Source organism: Myotis lucifugus, unplaced genomic scaffold, assembly GCF_000147115.1.
Source record: "Myotis lucifugus unplaced genomic scaffold, Myoluc2.0 scaffold_13, whole genome shotgun sequence".
In the NCBI taxonomy this organism is placed as follows: Eukaryota; Metazoa; Chordata; class Mammalia; order Chiroptera; family Vespertilionidae; genus Myotis; species Myotis lucifugus.
In genome coordinates, this window is record NW_005871061.1 from 6,457,669 (window position 1) to 6,476,173 (window position 18,505).

Here is an 18,505-nt window from a genome sequence, read left to right on the forward strand (position 1 = left end):
GGGGATAAGGGATCATCAAAGGACTGTATGCATGCAAATGAGCATAACCAATGGACACAGAGTGGGTGAGGACATGTGCTGGGGGGGGGGTGAAGGTGGCTGGGGAGAGGTCAATTGGGAAAAAGGAGACATATATAATGCTATATGTAATACCTTAAACCAGCGGTTCTCAATCTGTGAGTCGTGACCCCTTTAGGGGTCAAACGACCCTTTCACAGGGGTCGCCTAAATACATCCTGCATATCAGATATTTACATTACGATTCATAACAGTAGCAAAACTACAGTTATGAAGTAGCAACGAAAATAATTTTATGGTTGGGGGTCACCACAACATGAGGAACTGTATTAAAGGGTCGCGGCATTAGGAAAGTTGAGAATAACTGCAAATAATTTTTGAAAATATATGTGTTCGTTGAATTTTTAGAGAGAGAGGAAGGGAGGTGGATAGAGAGATGGAAACATCAATGATGAGAGAGAATCATTGATTGCCTGCCTCCTGCATGCCATCTACTGGGGATTGAGCCTGCAACCTGGGCATGTACCCTTGACCAGAATCGAACCCGGGCCCCTTCAGTCCACAGGCCGATGCTCTATTCACTGGGCCAAAGTGGCTAGGATGAGAATTACATTTAGAATTGCCTTCAAAATTAAGTAATTCTTATGCCATTACACAGTGAATATTCCATGTGAACTTGAAAATAAAGGTATATTCTGCTCTTGTTGAATGAATTAGCACATAAGTATCAATTATATCCAGTTGATTTGTGGTGGTGTTGAGTTCAACTATGCCCTTACTGATTTTCCTCCTGCTTTGTCTGTCAATTTCTAATAGAGGAGTATTGATGTCCCCAACTATGATAGTGGATTCATTTATTTCTTTTTGCAATTGTATTGTTTTTGCCTCGCATAGTTGTTAGGTGCATAAGCATTAAGAATTATTATGTCTTCCCATATAACTGACCCTTTTGTTGTTACTCACCGCTCTTATTTCTCATTAATTTTTCTTGCTTTGACATATTCTCTGTATGAATTTAATATACCTACTTCTGCTTTCTTTTGATAATTGATAATTGATAACATGATATATTTTTCTTCATCTGTTTACTTTTATTTATATGTTTTTAAAGTGGGTTTCCTGTAGAAAACCTATAGTTGGTCTTGTTTAGTGATCCACTCTGACAATTTCTGTCTTTTAATTGTTGCATTTAGACAATTACTGTTTAAAGTGACTATTGCTATTGTTGGATTAATATATGATATATTCATTATTGTTTTCTACTTGTTACACCTGTTCTGTGTTCCTATTTTTGTCTTACCTCTTTGTGGTTTTAATGGAGCATTTTATGATTCCCAATTGTCTTCTTTCTGAACATATCAGTTCTATATTTTTGTTACTTTTTTAGTAGTTGCCCTCGAATTTGCAATATGCATTTACAGGTAATACAAGTCTCATTTTAAATAACCTTATAGCACTTCAAGGTAGTGTTGAGTACCTTATTATAACAATGTTATCCTAATTCCTACTTTCTGTCCCTTGTATCATTGCTGTCATTCATTTCATCCTATATGATAAAACCTTAATATGCAAATTGCCTGAACAGTTGAACAACCGGCGGAACGACCGGTCACTATGATGTGCAATGACCACCAGGGGGCAGACGCTCAATGCAGGAGCTGCCCCCTGGTGGTCAGTGTGCTCCCACAGGGGGAGCACTGCTCAGCCAAAAGCCAGACTCACGGCTGGCGAGCACAGTGGTGGGGGGGGGGGGCTCTCCCACCTCCACAGCAGTGCTAAGGAGCAGCGAGCAGATTGGCAGTAAGGAGCGAGGGGTCCTGGACTGCGAGAGGGGTCCCAGACTCTGAGAGTCATATCTGACTTCTGGCTTAGGCTTGATCCCAAGCCGGCAGGCAGACATCCCCCAGGGGGTCCTGGACTGTGAGAGGGCGCAGGCCGGGCTGAGGGACTCCCCCCTCCGCCTCCTCTAGTTTATACATAAGCATACATAAGCATATACAAACAAATGACTTTTGGCATTATTATTTTGAACAAACTGTTATCTGTTAGACAAATTAAAAATTAGAAAAATATTTTTATTTTACATTTACTTATTCCTTCTTTGGTACTCTTCCTTACTTTATATAGATCTGAGTTTCTGACCTAGCCTAATTTCCTTCTCTCTGAAAACTTCTTTGAACATTTCTTGCAAGGCAGGTCTACTGGTAACAAGTTGTCTAACTTTTTGTTTGTCTCAGAAAGTCTTTCTTTCCTTGCATCACTTTTAAAGGATAATTTCAGAGTACAGACTTTTTATTTCTCTCAGCACTTTAAACATTTCACTCAACTATCTTCTTGCCTCCATGGTTTCCAAGAAGTCAAATATAATTCGTACCTTTTTTTTCTCTATAGATAAGCTGCTTTTCCTCCCATGTTTTTTCAAGAGTTTTCTCTTTCTCTTTGATTTTCTGTTGTTTGAAAATGATTTGCCTAAGTGCTGTGATTTTGGCAGTGTGTGGTGTTCTGTGAGCTTCTTGCATCTGTAGTTGGTGTCTGATATTAATTTGGAAAAATTCTCAGTCGTTTTATTTCTTCTCTTCTTTCTTTCTTCTCTCTCTGGTATTCTCATTATGAGTACATTGTGCCTTTTGTAGTTCTCCCACAATGCTTGAATATTCTGTCATGTTTTTTTCATTCTTTGTCCTCTTTCTTTTTTTACTTTAGTGGTTTCTATTGAGATAGTCTCAAGCTAAGAGAGTCTTTCCTCAACTGTGTCCAGTCTACTAATAAGCCCATTATAGACATTTTTCATTTCTCTTGCAGTGTTTTTAATCTTTAGTATTTATTTTTGGTTCTTTCTTAGAATATCTCTTTTCGTGCTAACGTTGCCTACCTATTCTTGCATGCTGCTGTATTCATTAGAGCTCCTGGCATGTTAATCATATTATCATATTTATTTTAAATTCCAACATACTGATATGTCTGGTTCTGATGCTTTTGATATCTCTTTTTATTTATTTACTTATTTATTTTTTTGTCTTTTGGTATGCCTTGTAATTTTTTCTTGATAGCTGCATATGATGTACCGGGTAAAAACAAAACAAAAAACAACTGCTGTAAGTAGACCTTAGTAATGAAGTGGTGTGTATGGGAGGAGAAAGCATGCTGTAGTCCTATGATTAGGTCTCAGTCATTTACAAGAGTGTCTCACTTTTTTTTCCTCAGTGGTGGGGGCTGGGAGGGCGGCATTAATGTGGCTGGAGTGGACTGGAATTGATATTTTCTTTCTCCCACGTGGAAGAATAGAGGTAGCTGGAGTTGAGTGTTTCCCTTTCCCGAGTGAGTTGGTCTCTGATAATACCCCAGCAGGTTATGTTTTTAACTCTTTTCCTCTAAGAGCAGGCCCTACTAATAAGAATATGTTAATTAAAATGTATTTCAAAATGTTTCGCTTTCCTCTCACCCTGCCAAAAGCAAAGGGATATTTTTCTTTAATATTTACTGTGGGGCTCTAGTCAAGCTCCTGCAGGTACGTCTCACAATATTATGGGTGGCCCCTTATGACTGAGCCCCTTGGAATTCTGGCTCTCTGAATTACAAGTCTCCAGAGATGTGTCCATTACAGTTTAGGTTTTCCTAACCCAACACAGGTTCCTGTGATGGTCTCTGCTCCTGCATCTGCTCTGGTAAGCGGTGACTCCCTATATCACCCGTGGGCTTCTCCAATCTTAAAAGCCATGGTTTTCCCTGTTCCCTCCCCTGTCTTAGGGATCCAAGGATAATTATTAATTTTTCTACCTTTTCAGCTTTTTACTTGTTGTTAGGATGAAGTGATGACTTCCAATCTCATCCCAAGTGGAACTAGAAACCAAGTCAGAGTACTCTTAACAAACATTGTCTTTTTTATGACAAGACAATAGCATCTCATTTTTATTTTCCCAAATCTCATATATTTGCTTCTAAGCTGTAAGCATTTTCCATGATGATACATATATGTGTGTGCACATATACTGTTTATTGCCTTTGAGCAATAATGTTTGATACTGATCACTTTCCCATGTTTTTATAAAAATGTTTCTCTTGAATTTCTTTAGTCTTCCCAAAGAAATACTACTCAGGGGGGAAACCTAACTCTGGAGCTACTGTTGATATTAAATTATTAGATATAATTGTTTGGGGGAAGCAATTTTTTAGAAGTGAAAATACATGAAATGTTTAGATATTTCTGATTGATTTCTAAGTACATACCATTTTGAAGTATGCTTTTCCCAGCACATAGGTTGTAATATATAATATTGACTATAATTACTCAGAGTGAGAATATATGATTAGTTGTTTAAGAATGCTTATATATTGATCATTCTTTTGGGGTATGAATAGATAGATAAAAATATGTATCATAAAATGACATGACACATTAATATATTTTACACAAAATTATCTCTTCTCTCTCTCTCTCTCTCTCTCTCTCTCTCTCTCTCTCTCTCACACACACACACACACACACACACACACACTTACATACACACACTTACATACTCTAAATGTCCTTTAATTATAAGACAGGTATCTTATCCTATAAGAAGTGGCAAAATTGGTGATTTTTTTCTCTTCGTAGATCATTAGGTAGCTAATAGTTGCTTTTCTAAATTTTTCATTAGCCAAAGCCCTTTTCTGAAAATCCCAGTCCTTCAATGAATTTAAAAGCAATTCTTATTAAAGTACAGCTAGTATTGGTATTAGTCATCTGGCTAATCAAACTGGGTCCTCATCATAGCACTAGCTCTGAGTGAACTTATAGTTTCTCTCTTATTCAAAGTGCCTAGGCATGTGTCCTTCAAGATATAGAGTGTGGTAGATAACTATTATGATAAAAAAGATGATGTTCTGATTTGTTAGCTGTGTGATACCAGGCAACCCACATAACCTCTCTTAGAAGTCTTATCAGTTGTCAAGATGAAGTGAGATAAGAGTGTGGAAGTCATTTGTAAATAAAGTGCTCTGGGCCCTAGCTGGTTTCGTGGTTTGGCTCAGTGGATAGAACGTCAGCCTGAGGAATGAAGGGTCCTGGGTTCGATTACAGTTAGGGGCACATGCCAGGGTTGCAGGCCTGATCCCTAGTAGGGGCGTGCAAGAGACAGCCAGTCAATGATTCTCTCTCATCAATGATATGTCTCTCTCTCTCTCTCTCTCTCTCTCTCCCCCTTCCTCTCTGAAATCAATAAAAATATATTTTTTTAAAAAAATAAAGTGCTATGGAAATATAAAGCATTAGTATTTCTTGGTTACATTGAGACATGAGATTAGTCTCTAGAGTCATACGTTTTTGAAATCATATTTAAAAATTGAGCACTCTTTCCACTTTTGTTTATTGTTGTTAACTCATTTGTAATACTGAGGTCCAGTGTGCTTTGTTTCTCAGCAGCCTCAGTCATTCAGTACAGGAATTTAGGTTTCTGTATTCAGGAGGAAAGCTCTCATGCATAATGAAAAGGTGGAGATCTTATTTACTTGCAAAAATTCTACTCTCATTGCTGACACTCCCTCTTGCTTTGCAGACTCAGAAACATCCATTGAAACTCAGCTAGGATTACAAACCCGTGATTTAATGTCATTTTTTTCTTTATGCTTTGTTAAATGATGCTGAGGTTAGGTCCAAAGAAACAGAGCTAGGTTTTAAGAGAGTAAATTGTCAATTCATTTCCAAGTTGGTTGTAAAACTAAGGTGATTATAGAAAATGGCACAAGAGCTAAGATTTTGTATTCTGCAGAACACCAGCATTAAAATATTAATACAGACATGTGGTCATGCAAACCCTTTGTAGTTATGTATTAAATCATTCAATCTCTATAGAAATAGAGAAATGCTATCATACCTATTTTCTAGGTAATAGCTTGCATCCACGTAAAGTCCAAAGCAGTGTCAATGACAGAAATCCAGAATTTTTGCTTCTGTTGATATTTTTCTTAACTGTATTTCCTTCTCCTTCCCCTTTCCCTTCCCCTCCCCCTTCCCCTTCTCCTTCCCCTCCTCCTCCTCCTCCTCCTCCTCCTCCTCCTCCTCCTTCTCCTTCTCCTTCTTCTTCAATTCTCTTTGGTTACACCTTACTTTGTAATTAATAAAGTGTAAAGTTTAGGGGCATTAAGGACATTCACATTGTTGTGTAACTATCACCACTATAGATCTCCGGAAATTTTCCATTATCCCAACTAAAATTCTGCACCCATTAAACAATAATTCTCATTACTTCCCTCCTCTGGCTCCTGGTACTGACTAATCTACTTTCTATCTCTGTGAATTTAACTATTCTAGTTACAGCATATAAGTGGCATGATACAATATATGGCCTTTTGTGTCTGGTGTGGTTTACTTAGCATAATGTTTTAAAAATTTATCCATGTTGTATAATATTGTTCTTTTTTAAGGCTGAATAATATTCCATTCTATGTATAGATCACATCTTGTTTATTCATTCATCCATCAATGGATATTTAGATGTTTTTCATCTTTTGGCTATTATGAATAATACTGCTGTGAAAATCAATGTACAAATATCTGTTCAAATCCCTGTTTTCAATTCCTTTGTGTATATACCTAGAGTTGAAATTGCTGGATCATATGGTAATTCTGTTTACCTCGTTGAGACACTATCATACTATATTCTACAGCAATTTCACATTTTTGGATTCTGGAGCTTTCTTTGTATGAAGGTTTTTAACTATGAATTTCAGTTATGTAATAAATATAGCGCTATTCAAGTAATTGATTTCTTCTTGAATAATTTTGGCAGTTTACATCTTTCAAAGAATTTTTCTATGTCAACTAATTTGTCCAATTCATAGACAAAAATTATTAATAATATTCCCTTATTATTATTTTACTATCTGTTAAATCTACTATATGGTACTCCTCTCATTCCTGATACTGGTCTTTGTGTCTTCTCTCCTATTTCCTTTATCAGTCTGCCTAAAAGTGTATCAATTTTAATGTTCTCAAAGAATCAGAACTTGGTTTCATTGAATTGCTCTTATTTTTTCTGTTTTCTATTTCATTGATTTTTGCTGTAATATTTATTATTTTCATTTGTCTTACTTTAGTTTCAATTTCATCTTCTTTCTCTGGTTTCTTAAAGGGCAAGTTGACTTCATTTTTTGAGATCATTCATCTTTTCTAATATAGACATTCAATGCTATAAACTTTCCCATAAATATTGTTTTAGGGACATCTCACGAATTCTGATGCTTGTGTTTTCATTTTCAGACAATTCCAAATAATTTATAAATTCTTTTTTAGTATTTTTTTCATTCATTGGTTATTTTTAAATGTATTATTTAATTCTAAATTCTGGGAGGTTTCTGGAGATATTTGTTATATACTTCCTTTGTGATCAGAAAAGATTTTTTATTAGTTGATTTTTCCAATTTATTAGGATTTGCTTTATAATGCAGAATATAGTCTATATTGGTTCCATATGTGCCTAAAAAGACTATCTATTCTGCTGTTATTAGATGGAGAGTTCCATAATTGTCTATGAAGTCAAGTGGTTTAGAGTTTTGTTCAAGATTTCTATATCCTTCCTGATTTTTCTGTCTAAATAATTTTATCAAACATTTTGAGAGGGATATTGAAATATCCAATTAGATTTGTGGATTTATCTCTTGCTTTTTGAAGTTGTAGTAGTTTTTTTCATGTATTTTGAAGCTTTGTAATATTTTGAGGTTATAGATGTTAGAATGGTTATGCCTCATGGTATTTATGGCCATGAAATAACATGTTTTTTCATCCCTGGTAGTATTCTTCACTCTGACATCTAGTTTAGTGTAGTCTAGTCTAGTAGCATGTTAATACAGCCATTATAAGTTTCTTTTAATTAGGGTTAGCATGCTATATCAGCCTCAATTTTTTAAACTTTTACTTTAGAGTGCATCTCTTATAAGCAGAATATATTTGAATCTTTTCTTTTGTTCCAATCTGACAATTTCTACCTTTTAATACAGGTATTCAGACCAATTAAATTAAATATGATTCTTTTGGCTGATTATTTGTTATGATTCCATTTGTTTCATTTGTTAGCTTGCTATCTATAACTCTTTTTTGTTTTGTTTTGTTATTTTGGTGGTTGCTTTAGGGCTTGTAGTACAAGTCATAATTTGGCACAATATAAATTCAATTGATATTATACCAATTTACCTGTAGTATAAGCACCTTAAAATAGTATATGATCTTTAAACTAATTGTAATCATATATTTTACTTATGTAAGTATTATAAACCAATAATACATTGTTAATGTATTTTTAAAGCTTAAGTGATCAACGTTACCACCTTTATCCTACATAATAAAAGGCTAATATGCAAATTGACTGAACTGCAGAATGACTGGATGTTATGACATATACTGACCACCAGGGGGCAGATGCTCAACTCAGGAGCTGCCCCCTGGTGGTCATTGCGCTCCCACAGGGGGAGCGCCGCTCAGCCAGAAGCCAGGCTCACGGCTGGTGAGCACAGCAGCAGTGGCAGGAGCCTCTCCAACCTCCGCTGCAGGTGGGAGGTAGTAGCAAAGGATCCCGGACTGCAAGAGAGCACAGGCTGGGCTGAGGGGACCCCCCCCCAAGTGCACAAATTTTGTACACTGGGCTTCTAGTTGAGATATAATTGACATATAACATTGTGTAAGTTTGTGTACATGTTGATTTGATGCTTTTATATATTGCTAAATGGTTACACTACATAGCATTGGATAGCACTTCTATCTAGTCACATGATTACCATTTTTTTTGAAGTGAGAACATTTAAGATCTACTCTCTTAACAGTTTTCATGTACACTATTATTAGCTACAAACACCATGCTGCACATTAGGTCACCAGAACTTTTTAATTTTATAACTCAAATTTGTACACTTTGACCAATATTTCCCATTTCTCCCACACTCCAGCTTCTGGTAACCAATGCTCTACTATCTTTCTCTGATTTAGGCTCATTTAGGGTCTACATATAGGTGATAGCATATGGTATTTGTCTTCCTCTGTCTTATTTCACTTAGAATCATGCCCTCAAGCTTCATCCAAGTTGCCACAAATGGCCGGATTTCCATCTTTCTCACTCTGCCCTTCCTTTCCTGGTGAGAGAAACTCTCTCTAGCTGGAAAGTTTATTTTTGATGCTGAACAATGTCTGCAGCACAGGAAATGGGATGATACAAGCAAAAGGAAGTTGTCTTCCTTCTCTTTTTGTGCAATTATTTCACAGTGTTGCTAGGGACTCTAGAGGTCTCCCAAAGCTGTTTTGTTTCCAGACATAATCATTAATCTATGTGGGGGCATTGGGACGCTGGGCTCTCCTATGTCATCATTTTTTCCCTGGGCCCAGACAGCAATCTCATTGTCTATTCAACAAAAATTAGAAGTTTCACTGTATCACACCCAATAAATGAAAGGTTTTGCTTTCTATGAAAGAGGGATTCAGAAAGTGAGTCAGGTATTTGTGCCTGTGTGCTGCTAGTTGATGGGGATTTTCTCAGGCCTTGTTCCTTGTCCCTATTCTTTCTCTTGAAGGCCTGGAATAGGCCCTCAGAAAAGTATTTTCAAATGATGCTGGAATGAGGATCCATATCATTTTAAACATTTGTGCTAGGCAGTGCTCAGTCTTTAAGGACTATTTTTCCCTTCTTACCCACTTTTATGAAGACAATCCCTGTGTTCTGCTAAAAATGAAAGCATTCAAATGTCTCATCTGTCTTTAGACACTTTTCAAACTTAGTTCACATGGTTGCCTTGCAAACACAGATTTCCTTGCAAACACAGGTTTCTGAAGGGCTTAAAAATTATGATATTGAAGATTAACCAGTTATTCTCACTGAAAATGCATCTTAGGCTTCTATTTGAATGCTAGAAGTATAATACTTTTAGAAGAAAACATAGGTGTCTTAAAAAAATTAGGTAGGCAAAGATATCTACACTAATAAAAGACAAAGATGCTAATTAACCATACCTTTGCTACACCCACCAGCCAATCAGAGCGACTATATGCAAATTAACCCAACGAAGATGGCGGTTAATTTGGATATACCGGCTGGGAGCGAAGACTGAAGACAATGTGGAAGCGAAGCGCTGCAGAAGGGAGCAAAGTAGAGGAGGCGGAGACAGAAACGGAGCCAAGGCGGTGGAGGCTGGAGGTGGGAGAGAAACAAGCCGGGCAGTGGGGCCGGAGGGAAACCAGCTGGGCGGTGGGGCGGGAGCGAAGCCCGCCTCAGCGGGTTTCACTCCCTTCTCTGCTTTGCTCCAGCCACAGGAAGCCCTATTCTTGCAGGAATCTTCCTGCAACAGGCCTCTAGTTTTATATAGGAGACAAGAGAAAATCGCTGATTAAATAGACTTCATTGGTATTTTAGAATGTTTGCTCTTTAAAAAACTTCAGAAATTAAATGAAAAAGCAGGTACCAGAATTGGAAAAATTTAGATATAGATAAATAGAGATTTATATAAAGAAATAGATCTATATCTATATTTATCTACCAATATTTATATATTACCAAGGACTTATATCAAGAATACATAAAGAATCCTTAAAATAATGATGACATTAAAAAAATGGGATTTTCCCACTTACAATACAAAATTTGCAAGGTAAAATCATGTCCATCCTAATAATTAGGAACCCTGAATTCTTTTACTTGAGAATGGTATTAAAAAACAGGCCAATAGACCTATGAAAAATGCTCAACATCACTAATTCTTAGAGATATGCAAATTAAAACCACAATAAGATATCACCTTGCACCTGCCAGAAAGGCTATCATCAATAGATCAACAAACAAGTGCTGGCGAGGATGTGGAGAAAAAGGAACCCTCCTGCACTGCTGGTGGAATGCAAACTGGTGCAGCCACTGTGGAAGACAGTGTGGAGTTGCCTCAAAAAATTAAACATGGAACTGCCTTTGGACCCAGCAATCCCAATTCTGGGAATATATCTTAAGAAACCCAAAATACCCATCAAAAAGAATATATGCACCCCTATGTTCATAGCAGCATTGTTTACAATAGCTAAGATCTGGAAACAGCCCAGTGTCCATTAGTAGATGAGTAGACAAAAAAGCTGTGGTACATTTACACCAAGCATGTCAAACTCGTGGCCCTTGTTCGCAATATAACAGTATGTAAGAAATGTTTTCATAAAAATTTCGTAACTTAATTTTTACAATATCCTGTTATACATAATTATTAATAACAAACTACAACGTTCGCTAATGATTGATTACTATAATCATGTTGCATTCATTTCCCTTATGCACCTTACCGCAGGCTCACCATTTCTCTCCACTAATACTAGCAGCGAGTATTTTAGCAGCCGATTGCTACTCAGTAATCTTGGACTGACTTGCTTGGTGTGCGCAACAGGAAATATTTCACTTTATGAGAACAAGAAAAATAGGTTTATTTGCATTACGCTTATTAATTTGTGCAGTTATTCAGTGTCTGGTAAGTTAATGTTCAAGAAAAACATTTATTTTTATTAAAACGTTCTATTATTTTATGTTAACAATTACTCATTTATTTCAGCTCTTTGTATTCAGCATGTCTCTATCGAAATAAACCTATGTTTCTATGAAAATTGGAGCTTTTGTTTTTTTGTGGCCCACGTAAACTTAAACTTGTTTATTTGGCCCACGTTAGCCTTTGAGTTTGACATGCTTGATTTACACAATGGAATACTACAAGGCTGTAAAAAGGAATGAACTCTTACTTTATTTTAGCAGCATAGTTGGACCTGGATATTATTATGCTAAGCAAAATAAGCCAGTCAGAGAAAGATAAATACCATATGATCTCACGTATGTGTGGAATCTAATAGACAAAACAAACCGATGAATGAAATAGAAACAAACAAACAAAAAGCAATATCTTTGAGCTAGGTGTGCTTTATTTTCTATAGAGGTATAGTGACTTTTAAAAAAGAGATTTCTTGGGATTTTTCTATGCAAATGATCATGCTATCTGCTAAAAAAATACAATGTCAATTCATCTTTTTAAAAATATTTATCTTGCCTTATTAAACTGTCTAGGATCTCCAAAAAAATGATGAAAAGAAATGTGGAGAGTGGACATGCTTGGTATGTTCCTGCTTTTAGGGGAAATATATTAATTACTTACCTGTTAATTATAATACTACCTGAGAGTTTTATAAGATGCATTTTAACAAGTTTTAAAAGTTCCATTCTATTCCTAACTTGAAGGAAGTTTGTATCATTAGTGAGTTTTGAATTTTGTCAAATATGGTTTCTTCAATTGTTGAGATAATTGTATGTTTTACTGTGATATTTTGTTAGTATAATGAATTATGTTGATTGACTTCTAATTCCACCAGTGATTTTCTTTCTTTGACCCATTGATTATTTATGACTGATTTAATTAACTTCCACGTGAAAATGGACATCCCAATTTTCTTTCTAATATTTATTTCTAATTTTATTTTATGTGGTCAGAGAACATACTTTGTAAGGTGCCGATACTTTTACATTTATGTGGCCATTTAATGATGCAGCATATGGTCTATCCTGGAAAATGTTCCATGTATACTTAAGAATATATTTTCATCTGCTGTTGGGTACAAAGTTCACTAAATGTCTTTTAAGTTTATTTGGTTTATAAGTCTTGTTTAAATAATTTGGTTGTTCTTCTGCATACTTATTCTATTCACTATTAAAAGTTAATTATTGGAGTATATAGCTATTATTGTTGCATTGTCTATTTCTCCTTTGAGTTCTAAAAGAATTGTTTCATGCACTTTAACAGGTTCTGTTTTTAGGTCAATATATATTTACTCTTGCTATATCTTTAAAATATATCGACCCCTTTATCATTATAAATTGTCTCTCTATGTGTATAGTAACATTTTTTCCTTTTAAAGTCTATTTTTTGATATATTAGTATATATCCTGGCTTTTTTATTGCACTTTGTATGGTGTATCTTCTTCCATCTTTTTAAATTCAACATACATATCTTTTAATAAAAGAGTATCTTTTGTAGACAGAATATATTTGGATCTTGTTTTCTTTTTGAATCTATTCTGACAGTCTATGGTTTTTGATTGGATTTTTAATCCATTCCTATTTATAATATTGATTTAATTTAATTTATACCTGCTATTCTACTTTTTGTTTTCTATTTGTCTTATTTTTTTCCTCTACTCCTCATTTACTGTTTACTGTTGCATTGAATAAATATTTTCTAGTGTGATATTTTAAGTCACTTAATGATTTCACCATATTGTAAGTTATTTTACTTTTTTTCCCTAGGTCTTATTATATACATCTTATCAGAATCTACTTCAAATATCTCTCCTCTGTTATATCTGTTATTTCTTTACCCTATTTGTGTCATTATTGTTACACATGTTACTTTCATACTGTTACAGACATAAAATCTATTTATATAATTATTAGTTTATATAAGTTTATATCTTTTAAAGAGCTGAGAGGAAAAAGAAAAGCAAGTATATATTTCTGAAGTTTGTTTTATTAAACTTCTATTTACGATTTCCAGTTCAATTCATTTGCTCCTATGCAAATGAGTTTTTATCCAGCATCATTTTCTTACCTCAGAACAACTATATTCTGATCCACTTTCTTTGTGTTTTTATTATTAAATAAATTAAATTTGTGCATGCTATTATTTGGATTTAAAATAACACTTCTAAAATCAGTTAAGAGAGTAATATAATTTATGTGGTCTTTATTAATTACACAATTATCTTTGTCCATATTATTTTTTTATTATGGAATTGGAATGTTTCTATAGAATCACTTGATTTCAGCCTGAAGAAGTTTTGCATTTCTTTAAGGCAGAATGGTTAGCAACAAATCCACCCTCCCATGCCTTCCCTTTGAGGATTGACGGTCTGTTCGATGTTTCTGTGTCTCTGGATCTATTTTTGTTCATCAGTTTATATTGTTCATTATATTCCACAAATGAGTGAGATCATGTGATATTTGTCTTTCTCTGACTGGCTTATTTTGCATAGCATAATGCTCTCCCAGTCTATCCATGCTGTTGCAAATGGTAAGAGTTCTTTCTTTTTTACAGCAGCATAGTATTCCATTGTGTAGATGTATGGTTTTTTAATCCACTCATCTGCTGATGGACACTTAGGCTGTTTCCAAATCTTAGCTATGGAGAATTGTGCTGCTATGAACATAGGGGTGCATATATCCTTTCTGATTGCTGTTTCTGATTTCTTTTTTAATATTTTGAGGAAACTCCATACTGTTTTCCATGGTGGCTGTATCAGTCTGCATTCTCAGCAGCAGTGCACGAGGGTTCCTTTTTCTCCACACACTGGCCAGCACTTGTCATTTGTTGGTTTGTTGATAGCCATTCTGACAGGTGTGAGATGGTACCTCATTGTCATTTTGATTTTCATCTCTCAGTTGACTAGTGACTTTGAGCATGTTTTCATATGTCTTTTGGCCTTCTGTATGTTCACTCTGAAAAGGTGTCTATTTTTAGGTCATTTCCCCATTTTTTGATTCGATTATTTATCTTCCTTTTGTTAAGTTGTATGAGTTCCCTATACATTTTGGAAATTAAACCCTTATTGGATGTAACATTGGCAAATATGTTCTCCCATGCAGTGGGCTCTCTTGTTCTGTTGATGGTTTCTTTTGCTGTACAAAAGCTTTTTATTTTGATGTAGTCCCATTTATTTATTTTCTCTTTAGTTTCCATTGCCCTAGGAGCTGTATCAGTGAAGAAATTGCTTCGGCATATGTCTGAGATTTTGCTGCCTGTGGATTCCTCTGAGATTTTTATGGTTTCCCGTCTTATGTTTAAGTCATTTATCCATTTTGAGTTTATTTTTGTGTATGGTGTAAGTTGGTGGTCTAGTTTCATTTTTTTTTGCATGTATCTGTCCAATTTTCCCAACACCAATTATTGAAGAGACTGTCTTGACTCCATTGTATGTTCTTGCCTCCTTTGTCAAATATTAATTGAGCATAGTGGTTTGGGTCGATTTCTGGGTTCTCTGTTCTATATATATGTTCTTGTTCCAGTACCAGGCATGTTTGAGAACAGTGGCTTTGTAATACAGCTTGATATCTGGTATTGAGAACCCTCCTACTTTGTTCTTCTTTCTCAGGATTGCTGTGGCTATTTGGGGTCATTTTTTATTTCATATAAATTTTTGGAGAGTTTGTTCTAGGTCTGTGAAATATGCTGTTGGTGTTTTAATGGGTATTCTTTGAATGTATACTTTGATAGCCATTGTTTCTTTTTCTTTTTTAATCTTTATTGTTGAGATTATTACTGATGTTCCTCTTTTTCCCCCATAGCTCCCCTCCACCTGGTTCCCACACTGCCCCAGGCCTGCAGAGGTACTTCATACATGCATATAAGATCTTTGTTTAATCTCTTCCTGCCCCCCACCCCTTCTTCCCTCTGAGAATGGTCAGTCTGTTCCATTTCCATGCCTCTGATTCTATTTTATTCACCAGTTTATTCTTTTCATTAGATTTCTTCCTTTTTATGTTATTAAATGACAAAACATATTTCAAAGCTTTATTTAAAAATCTCTCACTGCTCATTATCAAAGTTACACGATTGTTTGCATACCAATAGACAGACTGTAAACAGGAAATTTTCATTAAGGAAAGATGAGTTTACTGTAATTTGATCTTTCACAAAAGCTGCTGCAAGTTATTGATAACAGAATTTCTCTTTTACTTTCTTAAGTCTAATTCTCTGGAAAATTAAACCAATGTTTCCACTCCCTTGAGCTAAAGTTCAACCATGGTCACCTCAGGAAATACCCCTGCTTATTTGTTAATCAGAAATACAAATTGAGTGGCACATATTTCCATTTTCTTTCTTCAGCTTCATTATATTTTACAAGAGAACAGAAGACTTGCAGGATCCTGTAAAGTCTTTCTTGTCGCAGCTGAGGTTTAATGAGGGCAGTGGAGGAAAGCAGTGGTGAAGCAAAGCAAGAGCAGCCCCAGTGCCCTTATCAGACATGGAATCTTTTTCCTGTTTGGCTTGCAGTAGGGTTTCTGGTCTGGTTGCCTCCACCTAACCTGACTGAAACAGAAAGGTAATATGCTCTGGTAAATCCTGTCATAGTTGATCCTTCAATCTGTGGGTTGTGGGATGATACTAATATGGAGAAAAGTATCTGGGTAGCTCAGATGTTCACTCAGCCACTGTAGAGGTGTTTCCAACATTGGCTCAATTCCATGAATCATCACTTGATTCTTTCCCCATCTTCAGGAGCAATCGCAGGACAAACTTATTTGAGGAGATCTCCTAAAGTATGCAATTGTCCATCTGTAGCCACAGGATGAAAAAGCTTCTGAATGAAAAGTCGTTCAGTTGTTGTCTGATATATTCTAAAAGGGATGTAATAAAATCCACTTTCTTCTGCAGGATATTCCATAAGTTCCCAATTGATGGCCCCAAACTGGTCAAATCTGTCATGTAATCCCATCCAGAGCTGCTTGTGATCTCTTTTCTGTATTTCATTGATTATTTGGCTTTTGTGTTTTAATGCATCAGCTTCTTTCACACAGACATAAAATGAGCTTCAATTGCTTCCTTAGATGGACAGTGCAGAAGGTCCTTTTCTGGGAAACCCTTAAAATGTACTGTGATGTTCCAAGGAAGAGCTGAACTCGATGCAAGAAGATCAAATAGCAAACCAATTGGATAATACCATTTCAGTGGGGTGCCTTTGTGTTCAAACCTTATCTAACTAATGTCTTCTTGTCCCATAACCTTCTGAAAGTGCCTTTTCACTTTGTCAGTTACCAACGTCAAATAACTTTCTCTTGGCAAACGTAAATAATATGGTTCTGCCTCCCGTTCAGCTATCTCATCCTGATACAGGGTGAAGCAAGTTGAAATTCGACCAAACCACACATCTCGAAGCACATCTTTGTCATCTGTCATGCTTCCAGTGGTTAAAGCAGTACATGTAGGCTAAATTATTTTTTTAACCAAAACTAAACAGAAGCGCTGGCTTCTCCTCCGGCTTTCCACAAAGGGAAAACTATCTGTCCCGGCCCCAGCCCTTCGGTCCCACAGAGATGCGCGAGCCTGGAGTCCCCAGAAGCTGCTCAGCTGCAGAAAGTACCAGCGAGGTTGTTGGAGCCAAGCCCTGCTGCACTTCCACCACCCATGATCCAGCAAATACCTCATTCGATTTCTTATTTGTTTGAATTTTAGATTTAAGTTTTGATAGATATGTACTTGTTGCCATTTTTTGTTCATATTTTTTTCTTTCTTTCTTTCTTTCTTTCTTCTTCTTCTTCTTCTTCTTCTTCTTCTTCTTCTTCTTCTTCTTCTTCTTCTTCTTCTTCTTCTTCTTCTTCTTCTTCTTCTTCTTAGAATACCCTTCAGCATTTCATATAATACTGGTTTGGTGGTGATGAACTCCTTTAGCTTTTTCTTGTCTGTAAAGCTCTTTATCTGACCGTCAATTCAAACAATAGCTTTGCTGGGTAGAGTAATATTGGTTGTAGGTCCTTGCTATTCATTACTTTGAATATTTTTTGCCTTCTTTGGCCTGCATATTTTCTGTTGAGAAATCAGCTGCCAGTTGTATGGGCACTCCCTTGTAGGTAACTATCTGCTTTTCTCTTGCTGCTTTTAAGATTCACTCTGTCTTTAGCCCTTGGCATTTTAATTATGATGTGTCTTGGTGTGGGCCTCTTTGGGTTTCTCTTGTTTGGGGTTCTCTGTGCTTCCTGGACTTGTAAGTCTATTTCTTTCACCAGGTAGGGGAAGTTTTCTGTCATTATTTCATCAAATAGATTTTCAATATCTTGCTCTCTCTCTTCTTCTGGCACCCCCATAATGTATGCTTGAAGTTGTCCCAGAGGCTCCTTACACTATCTTGGTAGTTTTGGATTCTTTTTTTCTTTTTGCTCTTCTGGTTGGGTGCTTTTTGGTTCCTCATATTTCAAATAATTGACTTGATTCTTGGGATCCTCTAGTCTACTGTTGAATCCCTGTATATTATTCTTTATTGCAGTCAGTGTATGCTTAATTTCTGATTGATCCTTTTCCATTTTTTTGGGGGGGGGGCATTCTCACTAAGATCCTTGAAAGGCTCACTAAGTCCCTTGGAGGTTTCTAGAAGATTCTTGAGTAACCCTATAACCATGGTTTTGAACTCTATATCCAGTAGTTTGCTTTCTTCCATTTCTTCCATTTGTGACATGTTTCTTTGTCTCTGCATTTTGGCTGCTTCCCTGTGTTTCTTTCTATGTATTGGGTAGAGCTGTTAAGTCTCCTTGAGTTGGTAGACTGGCCTTGTGTAGTAAGTATCCTATAGGGCCCAGTGGCTCAGCCTCCTCAATCACCTGAGGTGGACACTCTAGGTGCACCCCTCTGTGGACTGTGTGCACAGTCTTGTTGTAGTTGAACCTTGATTGCTGGTGGTATCACTGGGAGGAATTCACTTCCAAGCCAATTGGCTGTGAGGACCAGCTACTACTACAGTGGGAGAGC

General features: G+C 36.1%; 1 pseudogene; it reads right to left on the reverse strand.

Moving 5' to 3' along the window:
- Nucleotides 1–16,294: 16,294 nt before the first annotated feature.
- Nucleotides 16,295–16,944, reverse strand: LOC106696354 (annotated as a pseudogene).
- Nucleotides 16,945–18,505: the final 1,561 nt, after the last annotated feature.